This window comes from Carcharhinus amblyrhynchos, chromosome 26 (assembly GCF_965287045.1).
Source record: "Carcharhinus amblyrhynchos chromosome 26, sCarAmb.v2.hapA, whole genome shotgun sequence".
NCBI lineage: Eukaryota > Metazoa > Chordata > Chondrichthyes > Carcharhiniformes > Carcharhinidae > Carcharhinus > Carcharhinus amblyrhynchos.
The window spans coordinates 20151097-20163695 of NC_137349.1; the positions used below are offsets into that span (position 1 = coordinate 20151097).

Here is a 12599-nt window from a genome sequence, read left to right on the forward strand (position 1 = left end):
CCCGGAGGAAACCCACACAGACACGGGGAGAAGGTGCAGACTCTACACAGTGGCCCAAGCTAGGAATTGAACTCAGGTCCCTGGCACTGAGAGGCAGCAGTGTTAACTACTGTGTCACTGCCACGCAACACCCAGGAGAAAATTTGCAATGAATCGTACTATTGTTAAGAACTACCCTGACATTACCTATAAGAGTGTCTCCAGACACCAAAGGATAACTTGAAATACTGGGTCTTAGTGATATAAATATCTTTAGAATAATGTGAGGAACAATATACGACCCAGTGAGGAATCAGTCCAATCATTGTGTAAACATATAATAGAGTATTTATTAGTGAAAGAAAAACAGATAACAAGAAGGACTAAGGTACACAATGACACTGAAGAACTAATCACAATGTTTTATCTGAAACTATCTCTTGTTCTCAAACTATACCCACATTCCTTGAACTCACTGAGACATTCCTTTTCCCAAACTACACCCATTTTAATAACTCTGTAAGCCAAATCCAGCTGTAGTTACCACATAATACGGCCTCAGTGACCAAGTCTAAGAAAATGTATTTTCCTGGTCTAACCAAGCCACAAAACTGTATCTTTTAGAGGAGAATTTTTGCAATCTGCCGTGACTCTAATTGTTAGGTGGAACAGGCCTCCATGGTTTTGATCATAGATGTAACTCGCCTCTCTGAAGATTAGCCTGCCTGATTATTGGGTTGAAAACTAGTCTCCTTCCCCAATGAGGGTGCTAGCAGTTATACTGTTCATCTCTTTGATATTTCAACCTGTGGATTCGGCTGTCTACATTTTTCAAATTCCTTGCCTTTAAATGTTATCACTTGTATAGCTCCACTGATCTCTTGTGAACAATGTTTCTGATAAAGCAGCTCACACTCTAATTTCTCTGGATGCCTGCTAATCTTATCACTTGTCTGTTAGTTTGTTTTCATCTCAGGTTCAACTGTTAACCTCATTAACTTCCCAAATTTCTAGCACCATACACAGGCACAGGACCCCCAAATGACAGGGAGGTCCCAAAATAATGAACAAGTCTCTCATAGCCAATCAAGGACAGAATTACTTTGAAATCCCTTCATGTTAATCACTGGGCTAAACTAATCAGAAAAGAAGGACGCCAGGGTGCCAGATTGGCAGTGTCAGGGTGCCAGGCTGGCACTGCCTCACCCCACCCCCCGAGTACCAAAGGGCTTAAATGGCTTGTAATCCCACTGGTGAAGCCATTATGTCAGGGTTCTGTTAGTGGAGACTCATCCTTACCAGTGAGGACTTCAACTGTTGAGCCGGAAAGGACAAGAGAGCCAGAATGTAATGTGGCATTTTACCAGCACGCCCACCTGAGCCTCAAAAGATCCCATCTGAGGCCAGAGAATGCCGTTCTGAAAGCCTCACCCGCCCCAAAATCAGGCGGGTGTGCTGGTATATCTCTGGCCATAGTGTCCAGGATTCACTAATTATATTTAAATGGAGTTATGAATATGAGTTTAAAGTTTATTTATTAGTCACAAATAAGGCTCCCATTAACACTGCAATGAAGTTACTGTGAAATTTCCCTAGTTGCTAGACTCCAGCACTTGTTCGGGTCAATGCAAATAACCAGCACATCTTTCAGATTGTGGGAGGAAACCAATGGAAACATGGGGGGAATGTGCAAACTCCACACAGACAGTGATCCAAGCTGGGAATCGAATCCAGGTCCCTGTGCTGTGGGGCAGCAATATTAACCACTGTGCCACCATGTCGAATATAGAAATCGCCTTTGTTCACTTCATGGATACGAAGCTGATTTCGCCAGCAAAACTGGGCACGAATTCCATTTTCCACCTCTCGTCCAGTCTTACCGCTCACCACACTGATTGACCAGTGAGACAAGCAGGTAAAATTGCCTCCAGGTAGTTTGAGGGGCTTCATATAACATCAGTATCCTTACGTACCACAGAATATTTCAATCCTTCCTGTTGTGTGTGCTTTTGTTTTTCTTTTAAGTTGATAAATATTCTTTATTAATTGTTCACATAACTAACTGGACTGTTTCCTCACTGGTTGTACATTGTTCCTCATATAATACCAAAAAAAAAGTATATGCCACTATGAACCAGTGTTCCAAGTTTCCATCTGTGTTTTTTGATACCCTTGCATTTAAAGATGTATGGGTTAGGTTGATTGGCCATGCTAAATTGCCCCTAGTGTCCCAAGTTTGTAATCTAGGGATAGCAGAGTAAATATGGTGGGGGTGGGTGACGAGGATAGGGGGTGGGTGGGATTGTTGTCAGTGCAGGCTCGATGGGTCGAATGGCCTCCTTCTGCACTGAAGGTACTCCATTCTATGAACATCAGCATGGTTAATGACACAACAATATCTAAAATTAGTATGCACGTTATGAAGCAATGATAATTGGTCAGAAATTAGGGTGTGTTACCTTATTCAACAGGTATAATGGCAGGGAAAAGGTATTTGACAATGCAGGCAACAATTTTCTTTCTTACTCAACATGTTGGGAAGCAGTGGATTTAATCAATAGCAGTATTCCTGAGATTGTATCCAATTTCCATGTGGGAACTATATAATTTCACAGCACAGATGGAAGTGACTTGGTCCATCATTGTTACTACACAGCTCTTAAAAAGAACTATTCATATTGTCCTATTTCCCACACATCTCGTTTTCAAAAAAAAATTCAGACATGAAATGTATGATTGAGTGTAATCCTGCCATTGTTTCAGGTGGGAACATTTCGTGTTCTAACAACTCAGTGCCTATTAATCAGTATTGTGTCATCGCATTTCACTTAGTTGAGAAAATTATTGGCGCAGACAACCTTGTCCTTCCAGTAAGAATGTGTTCGATTTTCAACTGTAAAGAAAATGGAGATTGGAGGTGTGCTGATTGTGGAAAAAATGTTATAGAGAAGAAAAATGAAGTTATTTACCTAAATAATCAGAAAGTAGCCTTAAAACTAAATATTTCACACAGTCCAAAGCATTGGCAAGATTGCACGTATAGATATCAGGTACAGCTGGCGTTGACTAAAGCCAAAACTGATTGCCAAAAATATATTGGAACAAAACAACGGATCAGGTGACATTCCCATGGTAACGTTTTATAAGTTCTGTTAGCAAAGCTGCAAAAGTCTGTTGAAACATTTAGCACGGTGGTTAGGATTGAAGTATAGGATATAAGAACATAAGAAATAGGAGCAGGAGTAGGCCATCTAGCCCTTCGAGCCTGCCCCACCATTCAATAAGATCATGGCTGATCTGAAGTGGATCAGTTCCACTTTCCCACTTTCTCCCCATAACCCTTAATTCCCCTGTCTATCAGAAACCTATCTACCTGTGACTTAAATATATTCAGCGGGGTAGCCTCCACCACTTCAACGGGCAGAAAATTCCAGAGATTCACCACCCTTTGAGTGAAGAAGTTCCTCCTCAACTCCGATCTAAACTGCTCCCCCCCCCCTTATCTTGAGGCTGTGCCTTCTAGTCCTGCTATCCTTTCTAAACGGGAAGAATCTCTCTACCTCTACCCTATCTATCCCCTTCATTATCTTATACATCTCTATAAGATCCCCCCTCAGCCTTCTAAACTCCAACGAGTACAGGCCCAGTCTATTCAGTCTCTTTTCATAGGCTAAACCCCTCATCTCTGGTATCAGCCTAGTGAACCTTCTCTGCACTCCCTCCAAGGCCAATATATCCTTCTGCAAGTGCGGCGACCAAAACTGCACACAGTACTCCAGCTGCGGCCTCACCAGTACCCTGTACAGTTGCAGCAAGACCTCCTACTTTTATATTCTATCCCCCTCGCTATAAAGGCCAACATTCCATTCGCCTTCTTGATCACCTGCTGCACCTGCAGACTGGGTTTTTGCAACTCGTGAACAAGGACCCCCAGGTCCCTCTGCACCGTAGCATGCTGCAGCTTTTCGCCTTTTAAATAATAATCCCTCCTACTATTATTTCTACCAAAGTGGATAACCTCACACTTGCCAACATTATACTCCATCTGCCAGGTCCTCGCCCACTCACTCAGCCTATCCAGATCTCTCTGTAGACTTTCCACACCCTCTACGCAATTTGCTTTTCCACTCATCTTCATGTCATCAGCAAATTTCGCCACCCTACACTCAGCCCCCTCCTCCAGATCATCTATATAAATGGTAAAAAGTTGAGGCCCCAGCACCGATCCCTGCGGCACTCCACTAGTCACCAACTGCCAACCAGAATAGCACCCATTGATACCAACTCTCTGCTTCCTATTAGACAGCCAATCCTCTACCCATGCTAACACCTTACCCCCAACTGCATGCACCCTAACCTTTTGTAGCAACCTTTTGTGAGGCACCTTATCAAATGCCTTTTGGAAATCTAAAAACACCACATCCACCGGTTCCCCTCTGTCTACTGCTGAGATATGGCTGAGATGTAAAGATATATGTGCAAAAATGAGTACAGAGCCCCATGAACAGTAATTCTGTCTCTGGCAACACTTTCTGCCACATCTTGAATGTGCATGAAATAAACTCTGATTTCACCCTATCTTGAGCTTGCTTTGTTATAATAGATGATTGGATCATTTCGAAACTGAGGGGTTGGGAAAATATGTCACCATCAATAAAGAGGGAAATTTAAAAAAATCTTTGTGTTTACAGATGGGTAGTGAGGGAAGAAATCAGAGCTCTTTTAAATTATGGCGGCACAGTTGTTAGCACTGCTGCTTCACAGCACCAAGGACCTGGGTTCGATTCCTGGTTGGGTCACTGTCTATATGGAGTTTGTACATTTTCCCCATGTCTGCATGGATTTCCTCGAAGTAATCCAGTTTCCTCCCACAGGCCAAAAAAGATACATTGGCCATGCTAAATTCTCTCTCAGTGTCCCCGAATAGATGCTGGAGTGTGGCGATTAGGGGAATTTCACAGTAACTTCATTGCAGTGTTAATGTAAGCCTACTTGTGATACTAATCATAACTTATAAATTAAGTCTCTTCCTGTCAGTAAGTAATTAATAACAAATTAATTAGCAAAAAGCTGTGCAAAATGTGATCTTGCGGGTTAGGTGCATTGGCTATGCTAAATTATTCCTTTGTGTAGGATGTGTAGATTAGGGGGATTAGCCGTGGAAAATGTATGGGGTTACAGGGAGAGGGTGGGGCTGGTTCTGGGTAAAATACTCTATCAGAGAGTCGGTGCAGACTCAACGGGCCAAATGGCCTCCTTTTGCAATTCTATATGAGTTGTTGAATCTGCCTGTAATTAACTCATGTACTTATATAGCACCTTATCAGGTCACAGCCCAGTTTAAGCCTTTTTCAAATTGAAATGCTTGCGGTATTCCGTAATCCTGGATGGGTTGGCGCAAATAGTTGGTTCATCTGTCCTTTCTCAATCCTGGAAGCTCCCCTCTGTTGTGAACTGGGGCACCCAGTTCCGAACGGAAAACCAAGCCACATTTTAACTTGTGGAACTCCACGGCAGTGGGTGTTAAGGATGCTTCACATTGACAGCCCCACCCCCCAAACTCTGGACATCCCGAGTACAAATCCCAACCGATCCCCACTTTAAACTTTCAGATGAGATGATGCGAGAGCGTCATGTGATGCAATTTCCTCTCTGTAAACCGCATCAAACTTTCGCTGGAGCAGAATTGTGTTCTTGTACTCAATGGAACACTTACCTCCTCTCTTTCTGGCTTCAGGCTTTGGGACTGTGGGGGGAGAGAATAAGTTATCAGTTAAACTGTTAGGATCTACCCCCAGTCGCCCCCCTCCGCTGCGTTCTCATTGATCCTTAATGTCAAAAAAATCTGCATGAAAGACAATCGTTCGAGCCACATGGTTGTACAGCGACTTACGTTGGGAGAACTTGGTACAAAGCAAATGCTTGGGAACACAACCTTCTGTACGGTAAGTTTTTCTATGTGTATGTTAAATTTTCCAGCTGTACAAGGCGGAACAGTGAATTAGATCGGCTCCAACTTCAAGTTTTGTGAGCTCCGACAGGGTTTTGTAGAGATAAGATGCCAGTGAACACCCTTCACTCACCGCGATAGAACTCAGCTAAGTTTAAACATCCCCGCTAATCTAAGGGTTAACTGGCGTCTCTTGTCGCTCTGATAGCAGTCGCTGTGGAGATGTTCAGCTCTTGAAGGTTCATCGTGACCAGAATGGGTTAAATCAGTTTGTATTCTGGCAACTCATGATTATGCAGCTTAATGGGTTTTTTTTAAAATTGCGCAACAGGTTACAAAAAATAACTTACCGAAAATTGGCTTGTTTCGAAAGACAGATCTGAAACTTAACAGTGGACCCATTCTGTTAATGCTTTTGACAAATTAGACGTTGATCATGTGTAATGGGATACAGCGGTGCTCTGGCCAGGGAAAGGTTAGCAATAAAAGATCAGCTGTCACATTCATTTAGCAAGGTGAACAGGGAAGTATTATCATTTGAATAAAATTAGTTCTTTGCATTTTCTGATTTTTTTTGCTCAAAGCCCATCTTTTCCATTACATTTCTTCCGACTTAACAACATAGAAATTCAGTTTGTGATCCAGCTCCATAGGAATAGAATAGAACTTTGGAAAAATTAAACTACAGGACCATAGAAACTGAGACGGCATGGTGGCACAGTGGTTAGTCCTGTTGCCTCACAACACCAGGGACTCGGGTTCAATTCTGGCCGCGGTCACTGTCTGAATGGAGTTTGCACATTCTCCCTGTGTCTGCATGGGTTTTATTCAGATGCTCTGATTTCCTTGCACAGTCCAAGGATGTGTGGGTTAGGTGGATTGGTCATGCTAAATTGACCCTAGTATCAGGGGATTAATAGGGTAAATATGTGGGGGTTTTAGAAATAGGGCCTGGGTGGGATTGTAGTGCAGGCTTAATGGGCTGAATGGCCTCCTTCTACATTGTAGGGATTCTATGATTCTAGAAGCAGGAGTAGGCCGTTTGGTCCTCCGAGCCTGTCTGCCATTCATTTTGATCATGGCTGATCATCAAATTCAATATCCTGATCCCTGCTTCTCCCCAAATCCCTTTCGCCCCGAAAACTATATCTAATTTCTTCTTGAAATCAGACAACGTTTTGTCCCCAACTACTTTCTGTGGTAGTGAATTCCACACATTCACCAGCCTCTGGGTGAAGAACCTCAGTGCTGAAAGACTTTTCCCTTATCCTCAAACTATGTTCTGGACTATCCCACCATTGGGAACATTTTTTCTGAATCTGCCCTGTCTAACCCTATGAGATCCCCTCTCACTCCATACTACATGTTCTAGCTTTAAAACTGCAAGAGTCTTACCATAACTAGAATGATGTGCTTTCTTTTCTAACAAGGTTACTTTGATGCCAGGTAGTTTTATGATGTGGCACAGTATAATTTTATTTTGAGCTTTTGTGTTTCATTTCTGTTTGAAAATGTTTCATTTTCATACACTATACATGTTTCATACACTATCTGTAACATTTGATGACAGAAGGATATAAATAACACCAGGTTACAAATATTGGCATTTAGAAATAAGGTGTGGATTTTCTTTGAAAGACAGAGGGCCATTGTCCAAATATGTAACAGACAGTACAGTGGGGGGGCTTTTCATAGGAAGCAGGTGCTTCTTGTGGGTAGACAAGGTTGTATGGCTGCCATGACAGCATTGATGCTATTCAATATTTTATTTATTAGTCACAAGTAAGGCTTACATTAACACTGCAATGAAGTAACTGTGAAAACTCTTCGTCGCCACACTATAGCACCTGTTTGGGTCAATCTGCCTAACCAGCACGTCTTTCAACTGTGGGAGGAAACCGGAGCACCTGAAGGGAACCCACGCAGACAAGGGGAGAACATGCAGACGCCACACAGTGACCAAGCTGGGAATTGAACCCGGGTCCCTGGTGTTGTGAGGCAGCAGTGCTAATCACTATGCTACCGTTCGAACCCTGTCTCAGGGCCTGAGACTAGCATGGTAACGGTTAGATGTAGTGGCAGCACCTATTTTTTGTTATCACAGTGGAGTTTTGCTGACACTTAAATGTGCAATTTTGCTGGTTATAGGTTGCTTCACTTAAGTTTATCTCTGGTGATCCATATTACCTTTCAATATCAGCACTGACAACACTTTAGTCTGCATGCGCTACTGAATTCGAACCCTTTTTATGGTTTAGTCATGCTGTCAGATTGAAACCTTGCATACATAGGGCGGCACAGTGGTTAGCATTAATGCCTCACAGTGCCAGGGACCAGGATTCGAATCCTGGCATCAGTCACTGCCTGTGTGGAGTCTGCACGTTCTCCCTGTGTATTCATGGGTTTCCTCTGGGTGCTGCAGTTTCCTCCCAGAATCCGAAAGATGTTCTGGTTAGGTGCATTGGCTGTGCGAAATTCTCCCTCAATGCACCCAAACCAGGTGCCAGAGTGTGATAACTAGGAGATTTTCACAGCAACTTTATTGCAGTGTTAATATAAGCCTACTTGTGACACTTTAAATGTTGAATTTAGCAGTACAAGTAATCAAAGTGGTATTAAAATGTACGTATGTATCTCGGGGGCATAATCTTGGACACAAAGGTCAAGGTATGCCATTTTCGTGCTTCTGGAAAGACTTCTGTTGATGATTTATTGTTTCTTTTATCTGTTTATTTGTGGTTTTCGATGAGCTGGCAATAATTCTTTTCCTAAACAGACAGATCACATGGCACTGTTCTTAATAGGCTTATGTCCAAAGATTACCAGTATTTAAGGTGACTGACACACTGTGGCTGTAAGGAGAGGTAAGGGCAGAGGTTTACAGGTAAGGAGAGGAAGAAGGAAATAAGAGGTTGTTTGAATCGATATTTTCTTCCCTTGTTTCTGTTTTCTTCTCAGCTTCTTTTGCCACTTCTGAACTTGTTGGTAATTTTTGTTCCCTTTTGATTTTGATGTAGCCAATTAGAGAAAAAAAAACTGCTTATACCGGCAGGAGAGATAATAATGAGTGTACGCAGTTTACAGATCATTGGAAAAGAACTGAGGCGGGGAAGATAGGGATAATTCTTTATATGCAGTGAGTTGCGATCATCTGAAATGCACTAACAGAAGGGGTAGTGGAAGCAGATTCAGTAGTGACTTCCGAATGGGCATTGGATGTATACATGAGATAGAAAAGAGTACCATGGCTGTGGAGAAAAAAAAAACACAAAGTAGACCCAATGGATAGATTTTTCATGAAATCAGAACTAACATAATGGGGTAATAACTTTCTTCTATGATACAGGTTTTTATGATACCTTTGTTAGATGAGCATTGAGATTATGATGTTTATGGTTATTGTTGGTGTTGCAATGACAATGCTGAAATTGAACTGAATAGGGAAGATGAAATGTTCTGCTCTGATATTAGTGATAATTAACATACACGTATAAACTGCTGGGAAAACAGTGGTTGATGTGTCCTGCCTTATTGGTGCACCCGAATTTTTGTTTGTATTGTGAAATGGATGAAAAGAGGTGAATTTTCTTTCTTTGGGTCGAGGATGACTTGTTGCCATTCCGGGGAGGTGGGTTCTGCGCTGGTTGAATAGTCCAGACTCTGTCACAGGTTTGGCAGGTGATGTTTGAAGAGGCGGGTGGGTGGCACGTTGTGGCTTCTGCGCTCTCTTTCCGCTGTTTACGTTTGACTACCGCGTGCTCCACCCTGTGATGCCTTCACGGTTGCTTCTTCTCCAGTTTGTCCGTTCTAAGGCAAGTGCTTCCCATGTGTTCATAGAGTCATAGAGGCATAGAGGTTTGCAGCATGGAAACAATCCCTTTGGCCCAACTTGTCCATGCCACTCTTTTTTTAAACCACTAAGTTAATCCCAATTACCCACATTTGGCCCATATCCCTCTATACCCATCGTGCCCATGTAACTATCTAAATGCTTTATAAAAGACAGAATTGTACCGGCCTCTACTACTACCTCTAGCAGCTTGTTCCAGACACTCACCTCTATGTGAAAAAATTGCCCCTCTGGATCCTTTTGTATCTCTCCCCTCTCACCTTAAACCTATGTCTTCTACTTTTAGACTCCCCTACCTTTGGGAAAAGATATTGACTATCTAGCTGATCTATGCCCCTCATTATTTTATAGACGTCTACAAGAACACCCCTCAGCCTTCTACGCTCCAGGGGAAAAAGTCCTGGTCTATCCAGCCTCTCCTTTTAACTCAAACCATCAAGTCCCGGTAGCGTCCTAGTAAATCTTTTCTGCACTCTTTCTAGTTTAATAGTATTGTTTCTATAATAGTGTTGATGGGGATGTTGCATTTATTTAGGGAGGCTTTCAGAGTGTTCTTGTAGTGTTTCCTCTGCTTTCCTAGTGAGCATTTGCCATTGTAGAGCTCAGAGTAGAGCACTTTTTTCGGGAGTCTTGCGTCGGGCATACGGACAATGTAACCCACCCATCGCAGCTAGTGACTAGTGGCTCGATGCTGGGGATATCGGTCTGGGAGAATTTGCTCACATTAGTACACCTATCCTGCCAGTGGGTTTACAGAATTTTGCGGAGGCAATGCTGGCGATATCTCTCCAGGGATTTGAGGTGTCTGCTGTACATTGTCCATGTTTCTGATGCATACAGGAGGGCGGGGACCATGTCTGCTCTGGGGTTGGATTTGAGGTCTCAGTTTTCAAGCACTGTATTCCTCAGGCATCTGAAGGCTGCACTGGTGCATTGGAATCAATGCTGGACTGAATCAGCAATGACTGCTTACACCAGGAGGAGGCTCCTGAAGTGTGGGAAATAATCCATGTTGTCCAGGGTCTCACTATGGTTCTTGACAGTTGTTGGGTACCATTGTGTGGCAAGAGAAGGTAGGGAATCTCTATTTTCTGAATGTTCTGCCTGAGGCCCAGTCTCTTACACGCCTCAACGAGTGCATCAATGATGACCTGTAGCTTGGCCTCTGAGTGTGCGCACACACAGGCATCATCTGCTTACTGCCGCTCGATGACTGAGGTCGGGGTGGTCTCAGCTTCGGCCTGGAGGCGTCAGAGGTTGAACAGCTTCTCACAGTTCTGCAGATTAGCTACACTTCAGCGGGGAGCTTCAAGGTGAAGGTAAATAAACCTTTCTTAATCCCTATAAAAGACTTACCAAAGTTCTTATTAAGAATTGTGCAAAGTTTTGCTCAGTAGGAGGGACATTTCAAAAACAAAACTGTGTTTTGACCTCACTTATAGAATGGAAAAAAGGGCAGTTTTTGCATTTACTTGCATAGTATCACCAGAAGTGAATTGTAGACAACATTTTTACGTCATGTACAAAAGCTGTATCAGCTGTTCTTGAACATATCATAGGGATTTTGTGATATTAAAAAGTGCTGGCAGTTACAATTACTGAAACATTCAATACCATTGAGGCAGCAGCAGTCTTAGCAGCAGAAAGCTGACATTTACAATCTGTAAATCTTACCCAAGAACCGAGCAAAACAGTGGCACACTTCTAAGTTACACACGTCACACTATTATTCTGCAGTAATTGAGCCTCCTGATAGAGAATGAAGGTCAAATGGTGGCTCTTCATCGACATGACTTGTTGTGATCATACTTAGTGACATTTCGGAAAACATCCCATAGACACCAAAGTTCAGGTTGAATGAGGCACACTGATGACAAACTCTGCTGTTTGAATAGTTAAAGTGATGTTCCAGATACTGAGCTGTTGGTCAAAGGGTTATAACAACAAGGTCTGAATAATGGAAGCATGTTGCACAAAATTATCACTAAGCATTGACGTGAATGCATCAAACAAGAAAAAGACAGAAGTCAGGGGATGATGGTGCACAGCAACTACCAAGTACTCTTGCCTGAGTGACAAGTGTATGTGGGTGATATTTTCTGGTTCTTCTCCCAGTCTAAGTGAGTTGGACAGTAGCACAGTGGCTAGCCTTGCTGTCTCACAGTTCCAGGGACCCGGGTTCCATTCCGGCCTTGGGGATAACTGTACGGAGTTAGCATGTTCTCCCCATGTCTGTGTGGGTTTCCTCCGGGTGCTCCGGTTTCTTCCCACAAAGTTGTGCAGGTTAGGTTGATTGGTCAGGCTAAATTATCCCTTCATGTCAGGGGGATTAGCGGGATAAAGATGTGGGGTTACGGGAAAAGGGGGTGGGTGGCATTATTGAGGATGCAGGCTCAGTCTGCCGAATGGCTATTGGGATTCTGTGAATTTCAAGTACAATTTATTCATTGTACATTGAGCCTTAGGCAGTCAATTTCTTAACTGTTTTGGAAAATGATGCCTATAAGTGGATAGGATTACCTCAGTTTCAGGTTCACTATTAAAACTGGGCACTGTCACGTATAGGCGTGTTATGTTGACCTGTGATCTTTCTCATCAACATAGCTTTGTTCCCATCGTTTTGATGGCACAAAATCATTTTCACCTTTTGTGGCAGGGTTCCTCTTGTGTGAAAGCCAGAATTTAGAGTCATGGCCATAGAGCTTTACAGAATGGGGCCCTTCAGTCCATTGTGTCTGCACCTATCTTTTTGTATCCCAATTTCCAGCACCTGACCTATAGCTTTGTATGCTATGTCGTTTCATCTAAATGGTTCTTAAA

General features: G+C 42.9%; 1 protein-coding gene across 5 annotated transcripts in view; it reads left to right on the top strand.

The window, feature by feature from the left end:
* Nucleotides 1-5630: 5630 nt before the first annotated feature.
* The window catches only part of LOC145358791 (phospholipid-transporting ATPase IC-like), a 111257-nt gene continuing 104288 nt past the window's right edge, over nucleotides 5631-12599 (top strand). For 2 of the 5 annotated variants that reach the window (XM_080213079.1, XM_080213083.1), the window contains exons 1-2: nucleotides 5631-5924; nucleotides 8706-8793. The gene's annotated coding sequence lies outside the window, so the exon portion shown is untranslated. Of the gene's footprint in view, nucleotides 5925-8705; nucleotides 8814-12599 lie in introns of those variants that run through there. The other 3 variants (XM_080213078.1, XM_080213082.1, XM_080213081.1) reach the window with 2 other exon arrangements.